The 23835-nt window shown below is 35.0% G+C and overlaps 1 non-coding gene across 1 annotated transcript; it reads right to left on the bottom strand.

Moving 5' to 3' along the window:
• Window positions 1–396: 396 nt before the first annotated feature.
• On the bottom strand, window positions 397–503 carry LOC112535262. Its single transcript, XR_003079426.1, has one exon. It is a non-coding gene; the product is annotated as a small nucleolar RNA R71 (small nucleolar RNA).
• Window positions 504–23835: the final 23332 nt, after the last annotated feature.

Below are 23835 nucleotides of genomic sequence, written 5' to 3'. Positions count from 1 at the left end.
CAATGTAGAATGGCAACTCCACCTAGGGAGAAAACCATACAAGAGTATGCATAACCAACTCTTAATGGGGCTACATTGAGTATTGTAAGGCCGAATGTTGTGGCAAACAACTTCAAGATTAAGCCCAATATTATTCTGATAGAGCAAGATAATTGCATGTTTGATGGTTTGCCCAATGAGGATCCAAACACCCATTTGGATAATTTTCTAGAGATTTGTGATACCTTTAAGATTAACGGGGTATTGGATGATGCTATTTGGTTGAGGCTATTCCCATTCTCGTTAATGGATAAGTTAAAGAAGTGGTTGAAATCGTTTCTAGCTGGGACATTTACGACCTAGAATCAGCTGGCTGAGAAATTCTTGGAGAGATACTTTCCCCCTTCTAAGACGGCCAAGTTGAGGAATGACATAACAGGGTTTCTTCAGCAAGAGAATGAGAAACTATACGATTACTGGGAACGTTTCAAGGATTTACTGAGGAGCTGTCCACATCATGGTTTACCTTTATGGCTGCAAATTCATACATTCTTTAATGGACTGAATTACGCAAGTAAATAGTCTATTAATACTACAGCGGGTGGATCATTAACAATAAGACTCATGAGCAAGCTATGGATCTTATTGAGAATATAGTAGTCACGAACTATCAGTGGCAGAATCGAAGAGAGCAAGTTCAAGTCAAAGGGAGTAAAATCCATGCAGTAGACCTTGTGGTAGCTGTAAATGCACAACTAGAGGCCATGAGTAGAAAGATGGATGCTTTGACTATGTCTTCATCTGGAAGACAAGCACAAGTTATGACTTGTGATTAGTGTAGAGGTGGTCATTAAAGTCATGATTGCCAAAATAGTAATACCTTCGCTAAGTCGGAGTAGGCTGATTATGTGGGAAATGCTCCTAGGCAGCAGAACAACCCCTATAGCAATACCTATAACTTGGGATGGAGAAATCATCTGAATTTCTCTTGGGGGAATCAGAATCAACAAGGACCTCCACCCCTAGGTTTTCAATAGCAAAACCAATAGTCGGCTCCTCCTAGAATGAGTAATCTAGAGGAGATAATGAAGAAGTTTATGTCGGCATCTGAAACAAGGTTTCAAACTATTGAGACTGCTCCTAGAAACCAGCAAGCTTCGGTTTAGAATTTAGAAAATCAAGTGGGGCAGATCGCAAAGCTTTTGACTAAAAGACCTCAAGGAAGTTTGCCAAGCAACACAGAAGCTAACCCTAAGGAGCAGCTTAAGGTTATCATATTGCACAGTGGTAAAGAATTGAAGACTAAGCTGAATGAAGTAGATGAAAAATCTACTACAACTTAGAAGGTTGATGATAAAAAAGAGGGTACACATACTGAAGCCGAGGATAAAGTAGAAGCATACCCAAGCGTAGCCCTTTTGTGAAGGAATATCAACCCAAAATACCCTTTCCAACCTCCCTTCAGAAGGATAAACTAGATGCATAGTTTAATAAGTTTCTTGAATTTTTTATGTAGTTGCATATTAACATACCTTTTGTAGAAGCTCTATTGCAAATGCCCAAGTACGCTAAATTCTTAAAGGAACTACTCTCTAATAAGAGGAAGCTCGAGGAGGTATTAATGGTGCAACTATTGGAAAAATGTTCAACGATCATTCAAAAAAGCTAAAAGACCTAGAGAGTTTTATTATCCTTACTTTATTGGTAATCTAAATGTTGATAATGCACTTGCTGATTTGGGGGCTAACATTAGTGTTATGTCTTATGATTTGTTCAAGAAATTAGAGTTGGGAGAGCCTAAATCAACACTCATGAGCATTCAACCCTAAGGGTATCATTGAGGACTTGTTGGTTAAGCTTCAGGAGTTTATTTTTCCTATGGATTTTATAGTTATGGATATGGATGAATCTGTTAATGTCTCCCTTATTATAGGAAGACCCTTCCTTGCTATAGTTAGGGCCATCATTGATGTTCATGATGGTAAGCTCATTCTTAGGGGAGGGGAAGAGCAAGTGACATTTCAGATCCCTAATGCCATGAAACATCTGCTTATACTCGATGACCTGGATGTTAGTAATGATAGAGTTGAACATGAGACTGTGAATTGTATATCATCTATTATTGCTAAAGATCCTCTAGAGTTATGTTTGGTACAGGAACAAGAGAAATGTGAGATGCTAGAAGCTTAGGAGCAGCTAGCCTACCTTGAGGTAGCAAGGCTAATGAGAAAGCAATTGTTAGAGCCTATAGAGATGCCCAAGGAGGAAAGGATGAAGCCTTCCATTGAAGATCCTCCTTCTTTAGAACTCAAGTAGCTTCCGGAACACTTGGAGTACGCCTTTCTGATGGAAGGATCTAAGCTACCAGTAATAATCAGTTCTACATTACTACATGATTAGAAGACTAAATTATTAGAAGTCTTGAGAAGGAGGCAGAGGGCAATAGCTTGGAAGATTGTAGATATAAAGGGAATCGACCCTTCTTTTTGCACACATAAGATTCTCATGGAAGAAGAGTTCAAAATTGTGGTGCAACCTTAAACGCGCCTAAATCCTAACATGAAGGAAGTAGTGAAGAAGGAGATGATTAAACTTCTTGATGTCCGAATTATCCATCCTATTTTAAACAGTTCTTGGGTAAGCCCAGTACAAGTAGTGCCAAAAAAGAGAGGTATGACAATTATGGTAAATGAAAATAATGAGCTAATCCTAACAAGAAAGTGCACATCAACTATAGGAAGCTGAATGATGCCATGTGAAAAGATCATTTCCCTTTACCATTCATTGATAAAATGCTAGAGATATTGTCAAGACATGAGGAATACTATTTTTTGGATGAGTTATCAGGATATTTTCATATTCCAATAGCCCTTGAGGATTAGGAAAATACCACATTCACATGCCCTATGGGACCCTTGTGTATAGAAGAATGTCGTTCGGATTGTATAATGCACCAACCACATTTTAGAGTTGCATGATCGCTATCTTCGATGACTTTTCTGTCCATACCAAATCAGCAAGTGCATTATCAACATTTAGATTACCAATAAAGTAAGGATAATAAAACTCTCTAGGTCTTTTAGCTTTTTTGAATGATCGTTGAACATTTTTCTAATAGTTGCACCATTAATACTTCCTCGAGCTTCCTCTTATTAGAGAGTAGTTCCTTTAAGAATTTAGCGTACTTGGGCATCTGCAATAGAGCTTCTACAAAAGGTATGTTAATATGCAACTACTTAAAAAATGACTTTGAAGATATTATGGAAGTTTTCATAGATGACTTTTCTGTCCATGAAGATTCATTTAAAGAATGTTTGGAGCATTTGGAGAAGGTGTTAATGAGATGTGAGGAGACCAACTTGGTGTTGAATTGAGAGAAATGCTATTTTATAGTACAGAAAAGCATTGTGCTAGGACACAAAATCTCTAGTAAAGGAATTGAGGTGGATAGAACCAAGATTGAGACAATTGAGAAACTACCACCTCCCTCATTTGTCAAAGCTATTAGAAGTTTTCTTGGGCATGCGGGTTTTTACCGCAGGTTCATTAAGGACATCTCTAAAATAGCATTAACAAGTTTAGGTTTTACTGTTGCAGGAATTTTATTTGGAGATTCAAGATAAAAGAGGTGCAAATAACTTGGCAGGCGACCACTTATCACACCTGGAGAACCCCCATCTGGAGAAACTACATGAAAGGGGCATTAATGACCATTTTCTAGATGAGTAGTTGTATGCTATACCAAGTTTAGTAGGTAATGCAAATTTTTCAATACCATAGTATGCTGACTTTGCAAATTATTTAGTTGCAAGAAGACTCCCAAAAGAATAGTCTTATCAACAAAAGAAGAAGTTCTTTGCATATTTGAAATATTACTTTTAGAAAGACCCTTTTCTATTTAAGGAGGTGTGTGGCATGAATAGAAACTTTGAGCATTTTCGATCATTGCCATAGTGGACCAGCTAGAAGACATTATGGTGTGAGTAGAACAGCTCAAAAAGTCCTAGAATCAAGATTCTATTGACCAACTTTTTTTAAGGATAGCCAATCATTTGTGCAAGAATGTGACCTTTGCCAACGTACATGTAATATCTCGTCTCGTAATGAAATGCCCCAACACGGTATACTAGAATGTGAAATTTTTGATGTGTAGGGCATAGAGTTCATAGGACCCTTTCCTAGTTCTTTTGGCAATTAATATATATTGATGGCTATTGATTATGTCTCTAAATAGGTCGAGGCACAAGCTTTGCCTCGTAATCATGAAAGGGTAGTAGTGAAAATTTTTGAAAAAGATTTTCTACAGGTTTGGCATCCCCAAGGCCATTATCAGTGATAGGGGTACGCACTTTTTGTAATGCTCAACTAGAAAAAGTGGTAAAGAGAGTCACGCATAAATTTGTCACCTCTAATCACCCTTAAACTAGTTGTCAAGTAGAGAAGACCAATAGAGAGTTGAAAAGAATCCTTGAGAAAACTGTAGAACGATCTAGGAAGGATTGGTCCATTAAACTGGATAATGCTATGTGGGCATACAAGACTATGTCCAAAATAGCCCTAGGGACTACTCCTTATAGATTAGTCTATAGAAAATCTTGTCATCTATCTATTGAAATTGAGCACAACGCTTTTTGGGCAATTAAATAAGTTAATTTTATTCTAGCTAGTGCAGGTTTGAAGAGAAAATTGCAAGTGAATGAATTGGATGAATGGAGGCTGCATGCGTATGAGAATGCCCGTCTAACCAAGGACCGCATGAAGAGGTGGCATGATGCTAAGATTAAGCCAAGGAGAGAGTTTCAAGCTGGAGATTAGGTGCTTGTATTTAACTTAGGACTTCAGCTTTTTTCTTGTAAGTTAAAAGTCATGTTGGTCAGGCTCATTTGTTGTTAAACAAGTATTTCCATATGGGACAGTTGAATTAACTCATCCTAAAAAAGAGGATTTTAAAGTTAATGGTCATAGGTTAAAATCATATTTTGGAGGGGAGTTTGAGTGAGGAAAAGAAGTGTTAGAATTTCTCGAGTCAACATGAGTTGATACAGATTTGTCTAGCTAACAGGACATTAAAGAAGTGCTAGGTAGGAGGCGACCTACTATTTCCTTTTTTATTTATTTTACTGTTATTTTTCATTCTTGTTTAATCATGTTTCTACTGTTGTTATTTTCTCTTTCTTTTGTTTTAAGAATAAGGATTTGAGCCATTGGGCTTTAGTTTAGTCTCTCAAGGTGTTTGAACCATCTTAACTTAATTAAGGCCCATTAGGTTTTAAGGTCCTAATTAATTAGGATTAACTTAGTTGTTGTATTAGAGTTGTCTTTATTCTCCTTTTCTTTAAGGAATAAGAGTTTAGTTTTACTAGAATCCTCGTATTATTCCAATAAGCATTATTAAGCCAATTAGGACTACAATTCTTAGAAACTGCTCTATAAATAGGATCTCTTCTATCATCCCTACACTATTTTTCATTCTTCCTCCCCCCATTAGCCATGAGCACTCAAGAAAATCAGGTTCATGATGTCCCTTCTTCACCTTCACCTTCACCTTCACTATCAGCACCTAAATGTAGGCGTAGATCACGATCATCCACACCACACCCAAATAAGATTGTGAAGCAGGACTTTTCATTACCTTGTTCATCATCTCCTAGAAGATAGGTACCATTCTATAGGAAAAGGATGCCATGGGACCCAAGACCCGAGGATTTTACTGCCATATTAGCTTATCAAAGAGTATACCCCAAAATCGATGAACCAGTTTACACCTTGGAGGAAATAGTGGAGAATGAGCATTATAAGAGAGCTGTCTAAGAAAGATATCTTTATGAAGAGTATACCAGAGATAAGGATTCAAATTCTAATGCAAGTATAGAGAGTGATCCTACTAAACCTAGTGATTGGGAAGGAAGAGCAACATCTCCACCTACCCCAAGACCTCGGGGTCGTCCCAGGAAGTGAGTTCATATTGACACCTAAGAGGGAACGAGGACAACTAAACAAATTTCAGCAACCCCCTAAGGTTAAGAGAGGGAGAGGGCGACCAAAGAAGTCATTGGAACAGATTTTTAATCTCTTAGTACTAGTACTAAAATAGTTTTGCTAGTTAGTTGATTGGCCTTAGTTGTTGTTTAGGTTTAGAGTCAATTATTCTTAGTTTTGGTTAGCTATTTATGTTTTTTATCAATCCAATTCAATTTCTTTCAAATTTCAATTTAGTTTTATGCATGTTTGTATGGTTTATTTGTACTGTCAATGTTACCATTAAGTGAATAAAGAATAAGGGAGTTCATTTCATAATTCCAAGCAAAGGCAGAATGAGGGATTGGCTTGAAATTATACACCATATGGGGAGCCACATGGCTGTGTGACCTTCCCATGTGGAATACAAGAAACTAACCGAGAGGATTCGCATGCCATACGGGTAGGTGACACGTGCCATTACCACACGAGAGCCAATGCATAACACATGGGGAGTCACACGCCTGTGTGCCCCTCCCGTGTGAGATCACCCAACACTCTCATAGCCTTATCCATTTCACATGGGGAGGTGACATGCTTGTGTCCCTCCCGTGTGACTCCAACACTGATTTGTAAGTAACGCAACACAGGCAGTCACACGCCCATGTGACCTTCCCGTATGGATTCAAAAATTGCATACTATTTAAACCCTATAATAATTCCTCTCTCCCATTCTTCATAAAACCCCAGCTGCCCATCCTTTCTTCTCTAATATCTTATAACTTCTTCTCACTTGTTTGCTTACACACATTATTTTCCTTTCTTCCCACCTTCTTTTTCTCTATTCTCTTTTCCTTTCATTCTTCTTCTATTCATTTTTCTTTCTCTTATCAATGGCACCAAAGAAGAATGCCTCTAAGAAAATAACTCCCACCCAAATCCTAACCAAACGTACTAGGAAAGGGAATTCTTCGTCATAAATTCCTTCTCCGGCTGCCTTTTTGGTTTCCTTTGACAGGAACTACCCATCCGTGCAATTCACAGACAACGTCTCCTGAGCAAGGTTTGAGAATCTTGCTATAAAAAAAATTTTGCCCAACCTCTTCACTTTGATTGGGATTTCATAAGGTCTATTGAGTTTGAGGAGGAACTTAGAGGATGGGTCAACCAACTGGCATGGAAAAATTTCTTCGAGATTTCGGAACCAGAATTTAGAGAGATTACTCTCGAGTTTTTGTGCATGCTTCGCTTTGAAATAGGCCCAAAGATTGATCATACGTGTAAGACAATTAAATGCCGATTGGATAGGAAATATTATGATATATCGGTGAATGAGTTCGCAATTGCAATGGGCATTTGCACTGAGGAAGAAGTGGCGTCCGAAGAGTATAAGCATGCACCTTTTTAAGTTCTTCAGCAATCGCTCTCCAGAAGGGGTTTGGGCAAAATTGACACCAAATGCACCTAGGTATGTGGCCTCTAAATCTAAGGCTTCTGCTTTCAATTCCTTTTCCTTGCGTTTCATGCACTTTTTGTTGACTACCATAATTACGGGTAGAGGAAAGAGCGGGGATCATTGCACTCAACTAGACTTGTTTTTCATAATGTGTTTAGAGGAGGGTATTTGGTGCAATGCGGCTTTATGTTTGTTAGTATATTTGCTTGAGCAAGCTAAGAAATTAGACAATGGGTGTTTGTATGGTGGAATGTACATCACCAAGTTAGCCAAGAATTTGCAGGTTTTTTATGGACTCTCGGCAATGAAACTTTACAGCATATGGACAAGGACAAACACATTCTACCTAACATACCTCCAGGATGATTTCAATTTTGACCTGCCAACTGAGCCACCAGCACTCACTGCCAATACTCTAGGTACATCAACTAACCCCCAAGCCGATAGGTCATCATCTTCTTATTTTTGTCCCTCGCCATTAGCCTACAATTTTGTGTGAATGGATGAGGATCGGAAGCTAGTAGAATTTGAGTGGCAAATTTATAGATTGGAAATGCAGTTGCATGGACTTTTGAACAATTTACTTATTTTGTTTTGTTTTGTTTGATTTTTGTTTTTGATGGTGTTTTGCATTATAACAATTTTAATTCATGCACAATTCCAATTACTTATTTAGAGTCCTTTGTTTCAGTTAATTTTGCAATAATTTTGTTTCCCAACTCTAGTGTGTTATTATGTTCTCCTATTGTCATTTTGTTTGTCATTGTATTTAGCATGTGTGATAGAACAGATACCTAAAAGTTTTAGACTTGGAAATTAGGAATGTAATTCGAACTAGGGAAGCAATTCCTTTCCCATTATTTCTTTCAGTTTTACAAACACATCAAGGACAATGTGTCTGATAAGTGTGGGGGATTTTGGTTTTTATTGTCTTCTGCTTGGGTTGTGATTGATTTCCTATAGACTTTATTTAATTTAATTAGTTACTTGCTATGATTTTCTTTCTCTCGAATTTATAGGTTCAAAATAATAAATGTGGTTAGTTATTTATTGAATTGTGATTTAGTTGATTTGTCTTTACATTGAGAATTAAGCTTGGTATCCATGCTAGGGTTTTTGATTCATAGTATTGCCTTATCTTTATATCTTGAAATTTTAGTTATATTTATGAGCACTAATTCTTCAATTTTCTCTTAATTTTGTCGAGTAGACATATTTAATACCCCTTTGTACTCTCTTATTCTTTTGAGATGTGAAAAAAAACAACAAAAATGATGGGTTGGCATCACTAATGTCTACACTCGCGTCAAAAGGCTAGAATGACAATTTCGAATATGCGTGGATCTCTATAAAAAGATATAATTAATCACATTTCATGAGAATTTGTTTTGTGGTTAGGGGAAATCTCTATGTCTATTTTCTTCAAAATTTTAGGTTAATTGGAAGGAATATGCATTCTCCTAACTTTAGATTTCAAGATTTCAATTTTCATTGCTTTATATTATGAGATTGCCCTAGACATTAGTACTTTGTTTAAGGATCGACTATTGGCTAAGCGATTCTCAGTTGCGATGATATGAGTGATTATCCTTGATAATTTTTATATCTATTTATTAAAGAGGGAGTCTGTCATTTATTTATTTTTGATTTTATTCAATTTGCTTAAGGACAAGCAATTGCTCAAGTGTGGGGGAATTTGAAAAGTGCTAGTAGCACTTACTTATAAAGCTTGTTTTACCTCAGTTTCATCTTAAATTGAGTTTAATTTGTTTGACAGCTTTGTTTTCAATTTCTTTTTAGGTATTTAGCAAGCCTGCTTAATGAGACGAATTTTTAGTTTCAAAGTGTAAGAAAAAGCAGGCAAGGAACACCTACCATCAAGGACAAGAGTGTCACATGGGCATGATACGGGAAGAAGATGCCTGTGCCGCCTTCCTATGTGAAGTATGAAAAATGGCAGAATGATGGCTTGCATGACATGGGAGGCACACGCCCATATGGCCTTCCTGTGTGATTTGTTACAAATGGCAGATTGCTCAAGGAATGACACGGGAAGAGGACATTGCCCGTGTGGTCTTCCTGTTTGGATAGAGAATATATTCAAGAAAGGTTTTTAGTTAAGGACGCCACATGGCCGTGTGGTACCTGTGTGGCACTCCTATGGTTCCTAAAAAGCACACACTATTTAAGTGAATTTTTAGGGTTGTTTTGGAGGAGTTCCATCATATTTTTATTCTAAAAAGAGAAATACTTAGGGCTTCATTTTTCTTTCATTTATAGGGTTTTAATTGATATTTCTCAAGGACAAACATCATTTCCTTCATTGCATTCCAAGATTGAAGATTTCCATTTATGCTCTTCCATGACTAGTTTGAGATCTTCTTTCCCTAATCTTTATTTCGATGTCTAGGAACTAATTTTCTTGCTATATGGGTTTTGGTGAACCCTAATTTTTTTTGTATGGAATGATTCCAAGTTAATATAATTAATCTTTTCTATGAGTTGTTTTGTCCCTTTTATTGCTTAATTATCTATTTCAATTGATAAGTCGATGTATTGATTGGGATTTATTTTCATAAACTAATTAGAGATAACTTTTTTATGAATTGGAAATATCTTAGGGATTGAGGATTGATTGCAATACCAGAGATAGATCTACAAGATCTTTTGGTTCAATAGTTCCTTAATCTTAATGCATAACCTAAGTGAGTAGGTTTGAGAAGAGATTCTTGTCCCTCCTCTTAGGAATTAGGGGTTTTAATTACTTGAGAAAGGTTTAAATCTATTTTTTGTGGGATGCCAACTCAACTCTTGATTTAAATTAATTGTTGTTTGTTTCATAAAATACTTAACTTATTAAGGGGATTCACTAGCTAAATAGGCTTTATCCTAGATAAGTTTACCGATTGTTTTAATCTTTGTTTTCTAGATTGTTTTACTTTTAAATCTAATTACACTGAAAAAAATATTTTGATTGCTAAACATTATTATATGATTGACTCAAAATTAGGTTCCTAGTGGAATGATACTCTTATTCATCATATTACTTGATATGATTAATGCACTTTGCCGTGTGCGGATAGCGCGCATCAACTACCCAGTCAGCTGGCCAACTGCATGGGAATGTCTCCACCTATAATAGAAAGATGAAGCAGGTATGATATCCTACCTCTATCAATATCAAATTTTCACTAACACTTGGTATTTCCAAGTACCAACCTTAGGCCACGGTATAATGAGCCAATCGGCTCTATATAGAGCCGATTAGTTCTACAGAGTCCCGATTGACTCTGAACTCAAAATCTGATGTTGTTTTGAGTATTATTTCACTTTTAAGTGTCAAAATAAATAAATAATACATCTTCTAGAATATTTTATTGATACATATTCAAAATCTTAATGATTTTCTTGATTTATTCAGTATTTACCAATTATTATCAATAAATATTTTTTGTAAGCCCAAAAATTAGTTTTTTTAATCATGGATTTTTATAAAAGATTAGAACATATATCAAAAGCCTTTGAGGTTTCCTTAAACCTTTCCCTATAAATAGAATAGGAGGCCCTAGGCTTAGGGATTAGCATTTTCGAGCAGAACAATAGTAAGTTTTCTAAAGGAAATACACATTCTCAAAAACCAAATACAAAAACCTTTAAACACTCTAGATTCCTTACCTATTTTCAATCCAACATCCTGTCATCACTTGAGACTCGAGGATCTAAACAATATGGTGACAACCCGAGGATTTTAAAGCATTCACATCATCATCTAACTCCTCTTTTCTGATTGTTTAGTGTTTTATTCTTGTTATCTTTGTTATTAGGAACATGTTAGGAATAATGTGATTGTCTTTTCATAATTCTTCTTTATGCCATTTATGCTTAGAATTAGGTTTCTTGCATGATTTATATAATCCTATCCTATGGATGTTTCTTGGGTTATGAAATGGAGAACATCTTGTTCTGAGGTTTTGAATATGATAATCATGTAGATAGTTTGTTAGGTTTATTTCCCTTTTATGATAATCCATAAGTATTAGCATGATTATATTAAGTTTTGTTAGATTTGCATGATTAGTTTAATTCCCATATTTTTTAAGAAATTTCCATGTTTAGGGAGTCTTAACTACTATAAGTTTGATTTTAGCTAAGTTATGTCTTTTTTCCCTAAAAACAAGTTTGATTACATGTTATTTTGTGTCGTATATATGTGCTAATCATGTTTCACGTGCTTTTTCCATGTAATATTGAATTCATGGAGTCGGATCACCGAATATAAATCAAATCGGCCTATACAGAAGCCTAGAGCCGATCGGCTATGCATAGAGTCGACCGGCTACGTGATGTAGCCAACCAGCTGTTCATCCAAAATTTGCCCTATTTTGTGGATTTCGACCCTTTTTGCTAATTTTTGCCAATTTTGACCTACTTACTTGTTTTTTAAAGTTTATTAGTTTTAGGATGAATTATAATAATTAGTATTATTACTTTTCTTTATTTTGCTTTATATTTGCAAGATGGATGGCAAATACTTGTTATATGAATGTTGATTAAAATAGGACACCTAGATTTAGGCTCTAGAACTTGGGCTTTGGGATGAAAGGGAGTTGATTTAGTAAACTGGGTCTAAATCAAAACCCATTTTAGACTTAGCAGGCTTTGTCATGTCTAAACTAATTAATCAACTCATTTAGAATAGGATGATTGAATTGGGTCTTGGCGTGCAATTAGTAGTCCACTTAGGGTAAAAACTTGGTAATCAAGAGCATAACTTGTAATTGGGCTAGACTAGGTGAGCTTCCTTGTGCATAACTAAATGATTTGGGCTAACTATAAAAATTGGAGATGGCCCTAAATAAAATGGGCTAAACTTAGGCAGACCTCATATGTTGTAGTGCTTGATTTATAGAATTATTATACTGCATTTATAGGGAATAACCTACTAAATAATAAAATAAAAAATAGGGATACATAAATAAGGAAGTTGGTTTTCAAATCCATCTCTGGTTGTGGCGAAGCTTCCTTATGGAATATACTACGCCACTCAATTAATAGAAGTGTCCTAGAGAATTATGAGTATCACTAGGCCTGCGGGCATGTGATGGATTAGTACAATCACCTGAGGCACAAGATCCAAGACTTGATAAATTGTAGGGATTAGCAAGTAGAGCAACCTCCTCAAGATGAGGGTGAAGAACTGTTAGGGCACCCTTCAGGCAAATTTAATGTCAAGTCCGTTATTCGAGGCCTCCTTCAGCTAAATTCAGATAGAAGACATTGTGCCGAATGGTTGGAGATCAGATAGCGAGGAGTAGGTAATTGGCGACACTTGCCTTTTGGAAGTATGGAAGGAGGAAAAAAAGTCAATCATGGCCATCAATATCCAGTACAGTTCTAAGGGTGAATGTGAGGGCCAAGACAGTGGTGCCAAAGACATCTAGGCAGACAATGATTCTGATAAGGAATTTGAGCTAGGGGCTAGGACGCTAGCTATTCCCCTTTTATAATTGTTCATCTAGTTTGTACCCCATTAATTCCTTCCTTCCCATTCTTTATATTTATTAGTTGCTTAGGTACATTTAGATTTCACCTCACATGTTAAAGGTAAATCAAACTTAGGTTGATTAATCACTTCACATGCTAAACTAAAATAAACCAACTCACCGATGTGAGTTCCTTACCTTCTATTTCATTCACCTAACCGCTTAAAGATAAAATAAAGCTGCCACCGACATGTTTAATAAAATTGGTTTTGTTTGGTCACCTTGGCATGTTATATAAAAATCTTTGATACCAATGTACCTCCTTTAGGCCTAATGTCACTAATGTGCCTTCCATGTAGGTAGATGCATGCTAGGTTAGTAATTACCTTTCCTCATTCTATGCATGATTAAATAAGATAATAAAATATCATTACAAATAAAATGGGCAGTAACCAATCTAGGTTAATACGATCAGGGAGACCAAAAGCCTTAGAGTCTAGTAGGGGCCAGACTACGTGATCGGGCGTGTTGGGGTGCCTAACCCCTTCCTAGCATGTACCTAACTTTTTGAACCCAGGTCTCTAATTTAGGAGGAGGAAAATTAGGTTATCCGTAAGGAATCCAAGACGTAATTCTTCGCCCCTCTCTATTTTTCCTAATTATTTTACCCGGGTAGTGACTTCAGTCTTCTACGATAATTCATGGTCATCATGGTTGTTATGATCCCTTAAGACCTCTTTCCAGGCAGCTCACCTTTAAATCAAGCCCAGTACAGATGAGACAACCTTCGACATAGTGACACAGTCGCTGTTGCTCCCGAGCCTACTTATAAAAAAAGTAGCCGCGCTCACATTCTAATTTTGCTTACTTGTGCGATATTTTTCCTAATGGTAGATGCATTTTAATAATCATGAGATGTGCATGTTTGACATTAATTCAATTCAAATTGATTCATTTAATATAGGCACAGATGCAAATCCAAGGAATATTTCGATAGCTCATGATATAACTCCTAAGGAGATGAGAGAAATTGAAAAAATAATCAAAAAAAGAATCAGTATCTGCTTAGTCCTATAACGACATTGCCAGGGTTAGACAGAAAAATAGCAGAGCACCACATTCTGACTTATTCACAAATCAAGCCTATCAAGCATAAGATGAGAATGCTAAGGCCAGAATAGGCAAAGAAGATTCAAAAGGAAGTCGTGAATCAGGTAAAGGCTAATTTCCTCGATGTGGTCGACTATCCTGAATGGTTGGCAAATATCGTCCTAGTCCCAAAGAAGGATGGTAGGGTTAGGATGTTTGTGGATTATCGGGAACTGAACAAGGCATTCCCTAAGGATGATTTCCCCCTTCCTAACATAGATGTGATAGTCGATAGTGCCACTTCAAGTGTGATGTATTCCTCACCGATGGGTTCTCCGTATACAATGAGATCATGATGGCAGTAGTGGACAATCTGAAAATGACATTCACCACCGAATAGGGTACATACTGCTATAAAGTTATGCCTTTTGGACTAAAGAATGTAGGAAAATTTATCAAAGAATAACCACTACTTTATTTCATGACATGATGCACAAGGAGGTGGAGGTGTATGTAGATGATATGATGGTAAAGCCTAACACAAGGGAAGAGCATTTCTAGGCTCTTGATAAGTTTTTAGGATGAGTGGAAAGCTATAACCTAAGACTCAATCCGAAGAAGAGCATATATTTGGAGTAACGTCAAGGAAGTTGCTAGGGCATATAATGAGTCAATGGGGCATAGAGAACGATCTAGACAAAGGTAAAGGCTATTTAGGACATGCCGGCTCCAAAGATAAAGAGAAAGGTTAGAGGATTTCTTAGACGTTTGCCATATATTAGCAGGTTCATTTCCAAGCTTTTGAGAAAACATCAACCCGTTGTGTGGGATGAGCACTGTCAAAAAGTTGTTGACATAATTAAAGAGTATCTAATGAAACCTTTGGTAAAACATTGATTCTGTACTTATCCATAGAAGAGGAAGCCATAGGGGCAATGGCACCATAGTACAGCCCTAATGACATGGAGCATGTGGTCTATTATCTCAGTAAGACACTACAAGAATTTGACAGTTTACCGATAGAATATTCCGTCAGTAATTTGTACTAAACCAGTCAGTAAATCCAATTACCGATGAATTACTAACTATTTTTAAATCATCGATCAAACATTCTCCATAAAATTTACCGATGGTTTTTAATTCGTTGGTAAATTTACTGATGATTTACTCACGATCTTTTTTGTGCATAAATTGTCAGCAAGATTTTCAAAACAATAATTTACCGACGAAACTTCTTTCGGTAATTCATTTTGCATTATTGATAAATTGTTGTACTGCCAAAAAATGGAGGGAAATAATTTACCCATAAAAAATGGTCGGTAAATTGTCGGTAAATTTACCTATGATTTTTTTCGTTGGTAAATTATAGTCTCGCCAAAAAATGGAGGGAAATTTTTTTACCTACAATATAGTATATCGGTAAATCATCAGTACATTTACTTATGATTTGTGTTCCGTCGGTAAACTGATGTCTTTTTGAAGTGGTATTTATCGGTAAATCATCAGTTATCTTTTAAAACTTTGTTGGTAAACCGTTGGTAAATTTAGAATTTTGAAATTGCAATTCATTGGTAATCTATCGGTAAATTACAATATTTATTTTTAAAATTTTAATTTGCAGTATTATTTTATTTATTTTTGAAAAAGAAAATAAATAGTAATTGAAATAACAATATATAATATAAAATGCTAAGCATTTAAATATATATAAATGTATATAAGTATTATTCATAGTAATAAGTACAGTACAATTTATAATAAATGTCAATATAGTACTAAGTCATGGGTGATTGGTCATTATCACTATCGCCTAATTGAGGTTGGGGAACGATGTTGCACTAATTGTGGTTGAGAAAGAGGTTGCATAGTATTGACACGGGCTATCAAATCCCTCATTAGTTCCAGTAACTCCCAAATCTCTAGCTGATGCTCAGTCATCTATCGACTCTGTTAAGCCATCAACTCGCCTTACTCAACAATTTGAGCTTGTAGGCATTAAATTTCAGCAACTTATTGTTCACAACTTGTGTGGTCAGTCCCTGAAGAAGAGGCATCAAATGGCGGAAAGAACTCAGGCGCTTAAGATCCAAGACCATAAACATGGTTCCTTTGTTTTCCCTTGACAACTTTGAGATAAAGCTCATTCTCTTCCATGATCTCATTTGCCTAGGCCATTGCTCTCACCTAGCTAGAAGAGCATCCTAGCAAACATTTTAAAAAATGCAATGTCAATATATAATAGAGATGACTAATAAAATGCACATTATTTTAAAAAAATAGAATTAATCTACATGAACAAATCTAGACCTTTTATCAATGAAAGTCTGACCATCTCTATTCTTGGTATGTGTGTGAATAAATAACTCTGAACTAGTAGGTGGTTGGCCTAATTGTGCAGCCTTAAAAAAATGCACATATTATTTAAATACTAAATTGATGTCGCTGAAAAATATAAAAATTTAATATGGTTACTAAAGATAACTTTAATAAAATTCTTAAAAGTCATCTCCCATTATCGTAATGGGTAGCAGTGCCTCTAGTGTGAGTGGATGGCCTAGATCTATCACTAGACTGGAACATCCTATTCTTTATATGCAACTTGGAGATCCATTTCACTTCTGGCTTGTTCTAATGTTGTTGCCATTTCTCATATAATTATGGCTTAGGCTTTCCCTCACCATTTTTTATCTTGCAGATAATGTCCTAGTACCGTGTCGAAGCTTTGTTCTTCCATGCAGCCTGAACTAGGCCATCTGTTCCCTCTTCCCACATACAAACTTTCTGCAAACAAAAGAAATTAATAACCTAATTGTGAAGTTGTAAAAAAACAAACAATTTACACAATATTTATGAAAAATTATGAATCAAAATACCTGAAACTCATTCCAATAAAAATCTTTAACCTCATTACTAAGAGTCTTCCATCGAATGCCTCCATCTGGATCAATCTTCTCCTCAAAAATCTTTCTAATCTTCCTTGAACAAGATTCAAATGGCTCCAAACTATAAAGACATTCAAATATTAACATAAACCAGACTTGTATATAATTGACCAAATATTTTACCAAAATTTTAGTAGAGTTTCCCTTTAAAATAAATAAATTCTCGTATAAAACGAGTCCATTTCGTAATAAACTTATGACATCCATAACAATCACACAGTATGAACAATCAACATTTTGAATAAAACATATTTGATAGTAAAAAATATGATTACTTATTATGTCTCATGTGGACACGTAAGCGACTTTGGGAAGTAGAGTCGCTATATGGAGCTGCATAAGCATTGGATACATATGCAACAATCGTGCCATCGTCGACAACTAAGAATGTTTATTACACCCATCCCATAATTTTTCATCGACCGTGTTAAGCATATCATAGAATTTTTATGCATTCGGATTTAACATTTCCTCAATGCCCTTTGTATAATTATACCCAGGCCCAGCTGCATCAATAATCATTTGTTAATATGCATTCGTAGGTTCTGTATCCACCTCTAGGAGTACAAGGGATTTAGAATGCTCAAAGTCCATACTCCTATACGGTTCTCCATGTCGATCCCAAATATAGCAATCTGAAACAAATCCCTTCCTAAATAGGTGCACCCTAACCTCTTCTAATTTTTGGCACTTTCAATTCTGACACTTCTTACAAGCACATCTAATCTTAGTAACATCCCTCATTGAACAAGTTGTCAAAGCCTTTCAAAATAAATTACTTATTTTCCTAAACTAACTTGTAGAAATAGTGAAACTTGGTCGAATCCTAAGGGAACCAATGTGAATAGCTTCTCAAAGTTAAATAATAAAAACTAGGTGGTTTTGAACGATTAAACTAAAATTATAAATAAACAAGAAAATAATTAAAGCTGAATATTAAAGTAAATAAAAATGAAACTTACCAAACTTCCAATTCAAGAGTGCAAATTCCATCCAATTGTAATTCTGAGCATAGGCTTAAATATCAATTTTTCTATTCAAGTACTTACTCTACTTATTCGGAAAAGCCAAAACAAGTGTAAGTTCTCCTAATATAATTGACTTAAATCCAGCATCTAAGTCAAAACTTACCATTAGTCAAGTGGGCACGATAGCGTTCCATATCAACTCAATAATAATATTAAGAATAATGAGAATGAGTAAACTAACATTAATTAATCGAGATAGTTGCAATTGAATTAATCTTGTTTCTTTATTTTCCTAGAGTTTATTATGCAAGCTATGTAATTCAGAAAAGTCACAATCACACACACATGAGCCAACTCCTTGCTACTTGTGTCAATCGTTCATGACAATTACGGATCACGAACTCAATGATAGCAATAGAAAAATCAATATCAAATTGAGTCGTGAGTTCAATAAATATCAAAAATTCATAAACAACAAAAATAAGAAATAAAGAATACTTGAATTAAAGAAGAAATTCTATTAAGCACAAAGCCTCACAAAATGAAAATTGGAATTTATTCACTCTTGAATCAAAACTTAAAAGCTTAGCCGCACATGGTGGAGTATAAATTCACAAGAGTCGTAGGGAATAGAGGAAGAAAATGCAAGCAACCTCAGGAGAAAGAAAAAATAAAAAACAAAAGTTAAAAGTTGTCCTCTTTTATAAAACTAGCCTCCTTATATAGGAAGTCAAACCTAAACTCTAATAAAATAATCCCTATTCAAAAAAAAAAAAAAACTTCCTATATAATTCTAATCCCATAAGGAAAGCTAAAATAAAGGGAATCTAAACAAATAAAGTCCTAAATAATATAGGAGACAGTTTTCTTTATCCAACACTTCCATAATAAAGGAAATAACGTAAAAGTGGGCCTACCACGACTTTAACTTAAAAAATTTGAAATTCTCTTGAACATATTTCAGCAGCCCATAGATTGTAGGGCGTGGTCATGCCTTATTGAAAATGACCTTCTGCATAAATTTTTACTCTTCTTCCAAAAGACTTGATTTTTGACAAGTGATGCTTTAAAACATGTCTTTAAGCTGAATTCCACTCAATCCTTGATATTTCACTACCTAGATCAAAACAAACGCAATTTCCCAAATTAAGCACAATATTCAATCAAAATATAAGGGAATTAAATACAATAAGTATAACTATTTATGATCTATCAAATTTCCCACACCTATTCATAGTTGTCCTCAAGCATACCTCAACTCAACATACCAATTCGCCTCTCTACTTCCTTTTCATCTCTTTCAATATCCACAAATACCAAATAAATTAAACATACATCAATTAGTTGAATCATAATGACAATCAAGAGAATAGCACTCATAGGATAAATTTTGTAACCAAAGAAACAAGTATCTCACTAATCCATCAAAATCAAATGCAACAAGACTTAACACCGTAACATGGTTTCACTCAATACTCTCAAAGTGTTTAGGGTGCATTTACTCTCAGAATCAAAACATAGCATGCTATTACCATAATCTTGCTAATGAATCAAACTTCCACCACTATACATGTATTAGATGCAGAAATCAAAGGAACTTCACAAGGGTTGTAATGGGGCTCAGGAAAGAGTATGATCAAAGGAAAAGCAATCAAGACAAAAAGTTATTTACTTGCATGATAACTATGCCACATAACCATAAAACACACTATAAAAACTTTAAAATTTAACCCCATATCTTATATTAACACTAAAAAACTTTGGCTATGTAACAATTCAATTCAACATATTTGATAAACACTTCTCCAATCCTCTTTCATGAAAGGAATAAATATCAACCTTTTTTTTCAACATTTTTTTTTTCGAATTTCTTTCCATCACAACTTTTTTTTTTTGCATTTTTCTGTTTCTTTTTATAGCATGCAACACTTTCCCTCTTGTCTTGACAAGGATAAAAAAATAGGGATAGTAAACGAAAGGTCTTGGACTAAACAATATGTGTTAAAAAAATAAAAATAAATGAAAAATAGGCTCAAAGTGGCTAACTAAAATGAAAATCAATAAGGTAGGTCTTTTAAGAGTCTAAGAATTAGTTAATCCTAATTTTCCTTATCATATTAAAGAATCAATCCAAAAATATGGTCTCAATATGCATTCACAAGCAAGCTCTAGAATAAACACAATAAGTTTGCTAACACTCAACAAAAACAATTAGAGCAAAATATAATGAACTGCTCTTAGGCTCAAAAGCTCACTTGAATGTTCAAATTTGCATCAAGTCTTGTGCATTTTTCAATCAACAACTAATGAGATACCATTAAATAATTTCAAAGAAATACTAATCATGCTTATCCCTTTCATGCAATAAAACTCAAACCAAAAATGTATCCCTAACTTACATGGTGTTCTAGGTTATCAAATAAAAACTCAAGATTGCAAAAGAAAAATTAGCACATATGAATTAAAGCACATCTAATTCTAAGCATAAAAGTAGAAAAATTCAAAAAGAAAAGGATATCATGTAATTAACAAATTCCTCCCATACACCTAAACTATACATTGTCCTTAATGTATCAAAAAGAAAATGACTCACAAAAGAAATGAAAAGAAATATGAAACTTCCCTGATTTGCAAGCAACTCGGAATGAATAGTCTATGGTGATGGTGGGCAAGGAGGTAGAACCCCCCAATGCTTCATCAAGGGGTCTGGATTGCTATTGCTCAAAACAAAATCAGAAGGTGGTTTGACATAAGGCGTGGTCATGGCTTATAAAAAATGATCGTCTAGGAAAAAAAATGGTTGATGCATATCGGAGAGCTATAAAAGGCGTGGTTACGCGTTATCAAAATTAATCTCCTGCCCAAAAATTGAATTTCTTAATTAAAAAAAACTAAAAACAAAATAAAATAAGTGAAATAAAATAAAAAGTATAAACAAAAATAAGGAAACCATTTGGGTTTCTCCCAATAGTGTAATTGTTTAACGTCGTTTTGCTCGACGGAATGATGAAATATTTCAGTCATCCAAATAAGTAGGGTGATCCAAAGGAAAACTAATGAGACATGCAACAATTTCACCTCATGGAAGATCTTCAATCTATGACTATTCACTTTAAAATTTTTATCTGAATCCAAGCTTTTAATTTCTACTGCACCATAGGAAAACATATTAGTAACAACAAATGGATCGATCCATCGAGAACGATACTTACCAGGCATAAGCTTCAATCAAGAATTATATAACAATACTTTTTGACCAATCTCAAATCATTTCCTAATAAGTATGTTATCATGGAATAACTTGGATTTCTCTTTGTAAATTCTCGAATTCTCATAAGCATCCAATCGCAACTCCTCCAATTCTTGCAGTTGCAGTAGCCTTGACATCCTAGCTTTGTCTATGTCCATATTACACCGCCGAACTGCCCAATAGGCTTTATGCTCGATTTCTACCGGTAAGTGACATGCTTTGCCAAAAACTAACTGATAAAGGGACATTCCTATAGGAGTTTTGTAAGCCGTGCAGTAAGCTCAAAAGGCATCGTCTAAATGAAGGCTTCAATCCTTTCTTCCTGGATTCATTGCTAGTCCTTTTTAGATGATGACAGGCAATGTTTTAGCATCACCTAAATATACGTATTTTAGGTGATCCGATAAAGCTTTTAGCTCCAATTTTGGTGCCTGCATTGAAGGTAACATCTTGCTATTAGTATTAGAAATTTCAACATTGGAATTTATTGGTTCAGACAATGTTGCTGAAAATAATTCTTCTACACCAATCTCATAATCAATTCCTTCTAAATTAGATTGTGCATCTAATTTTTGCTCATCACCAATGCTTTCTTTTGCAAATACTTCATGTATAACTAAATCAATCACATCAATATGACAAAGAGAATGTACATCATTAGGATATTTCATTGCATCAAAAAATATTAAATTTAACAATCTCTCCATCAAACTCTACGGAGAGAGTACCCTCATCTATATCAATCTTTGTCTTAGTTGTTTTCATGAATGGTCATCCTAACAAAATCGAAGCTGATTTTGATGAGGAATTACCATATATTTCTAAAATGTAAAAGTCAACAAGAAATATGAGCTCATTAACCTGCACCAAAACATCTTCAATAACTCCAAGGGGATGAATATAAGAATGACAAGCTAATTGAATCACTAAACCAGTCTTTTGCAATTCATTTAGTGTCAACTCTTGAAAAATAGAAAATGGCATGAAATTAATGGAAGCTCCTAAATCTAACATGGCATGCTTAATTTTTGTATTACCAATAACACAAGATAATGAAAACATACCTGGATCCTTACATTTTTCTGGCATATTCTTTCGCAAGATAGCCGACACGTTTTTACTTACCACCACTTTCTTCTTTTCCTTCATTCTCCTTTTGTTTGTGCACAATTCCTTCAAGAACTTTGCATATTTAGGAATTTGCTTGACATTATCCAATAATGGAATATTTATCTCCACCTTCCTAAATGTATCCAAGATCTCCTTTTCTTGCTCATCTTCTTTTGGCTTAGCCAATCTGGTAGGAAAATGAGGTAATGGAGTGTGAGATGAAAAAGATAGAGGAGGATCGAATTTTACCCCATGTGATGCTTTAGAGGAAGCTTTTTTCTTTTCCTTGCTCAGTTCACTTTCCTTAAGTGGAATCGACCCTAAAGGAATCTTCGTTCCGCTTCTTAGTACAATTGCACTAACATTCTCCTTTGGATTTATCTTTCGTTGTGAAGGTAGTTTTCTAGAATTTTGAGCCTCCAATTTACTAACCGACATAGCCAATTGAGTAATTTGATTGCTTAAATTCTGAATGCTTGACCTTGTTTCCTATTGAAGTTGAAGAGTACTATTAGCAAGGTTTTTAACAATATCTTCTAAAGACATACCTGAATTTGAAGCTTGAGGTTTTTAAAGAACTTGAGGTGGTCAAATGAAGTTTTGGGAAGGATACTTTTATTATCCTCCTTGGTTTCCATAGCTCAACCTGGGTGTGCTCTCCATCTAGGATTATATTGATTGGAATAGGGATCATACTTCCTTTGAGGTTGACTAGTAAACTCGCCTAAAACATTAGCCTCTTGCATCGAGTCTTGTTGCAATGTAGAGCATATATTAGTGGGATGTCCTTGAACTGAGCATATTCCACAATCTTTTGCCATTTGCAATCGCTCTACAACCATTTGACGAACCAAAGTAGTTAAATAAGAAATTTGATTTTCAAGATTCTTAGTGCTTACCTCATTAACTCGCCTAATAGCTCCATCAGCTCTTGTACCAAAATTGCTGAGAATTTTCAGCCATGTTTGAAATCAATTGCTTGGCTTCTTCAGGTGTCTTATCTACTAAAACTCCACCACTTGCTACATCAATCATATTCTTATCTGTTGGCAATAATCCTTCATAGAAGTTATAAGGGCAACTAGCACACAATTGCTTGAACCTCTCCCAATACTCATACAATGTTTCTCCAATGAACTGTGTTATACCACAAATTTCTTTTCTGATGTTGGCAGCTCTTATTGCAAGAAAAAGCTTATCTAAGAACAATCTTTTCATCTCATTCCATGTTGTTATTGAACCGAAGAGTAGATAAAAGAGCCAACCTTTTGCTTTATCCTTCAAAGAAAAGGGAAAAGCTTTAAGATTCTTTCACCATGTAGCTTCATTCTGGTACATACAATATGGAATTCTTTCAAGTGTTTATGAGGATCTTCACCTATACATCCACAAAAAGAAGGGAGTAAGTGAATTAAGCCAGATTTTAGTTCAAAATCAACTACAATATTAGGAAATGTAATGCATAAAGGTTCTTGATTCAAATCTAGCGTAGCTAGCTCTTTGAGATTTCTGTTTGCCATATTTTCTGCAACTTCTTGAAAAATAGATGTGTCACCAATAGCCAAATCTATCTCCAATTCCTCTTTGAGACGACTTTTTC

Source organism: Ricinus communis, chromosome 4, assembly GCF_019578655.1.
Source record: "Ricinus communis isolate WT05 ecotype wild-type chromosome 4, ASM1957865v1, whole genome shotgun sequence".
Lineage (NCBI taxonomy): Eukaryota > Viridiplantae > Streptophyta > Magnoliopsida > Malpighiales > Euphorbiaceae > Ricinus > Ricinus communis.
The sequence above is the reverse complement of the archived record's forward strand: the minus strand, read 5'-3'. Positions and strand labels throughout refer to the sequence as shown.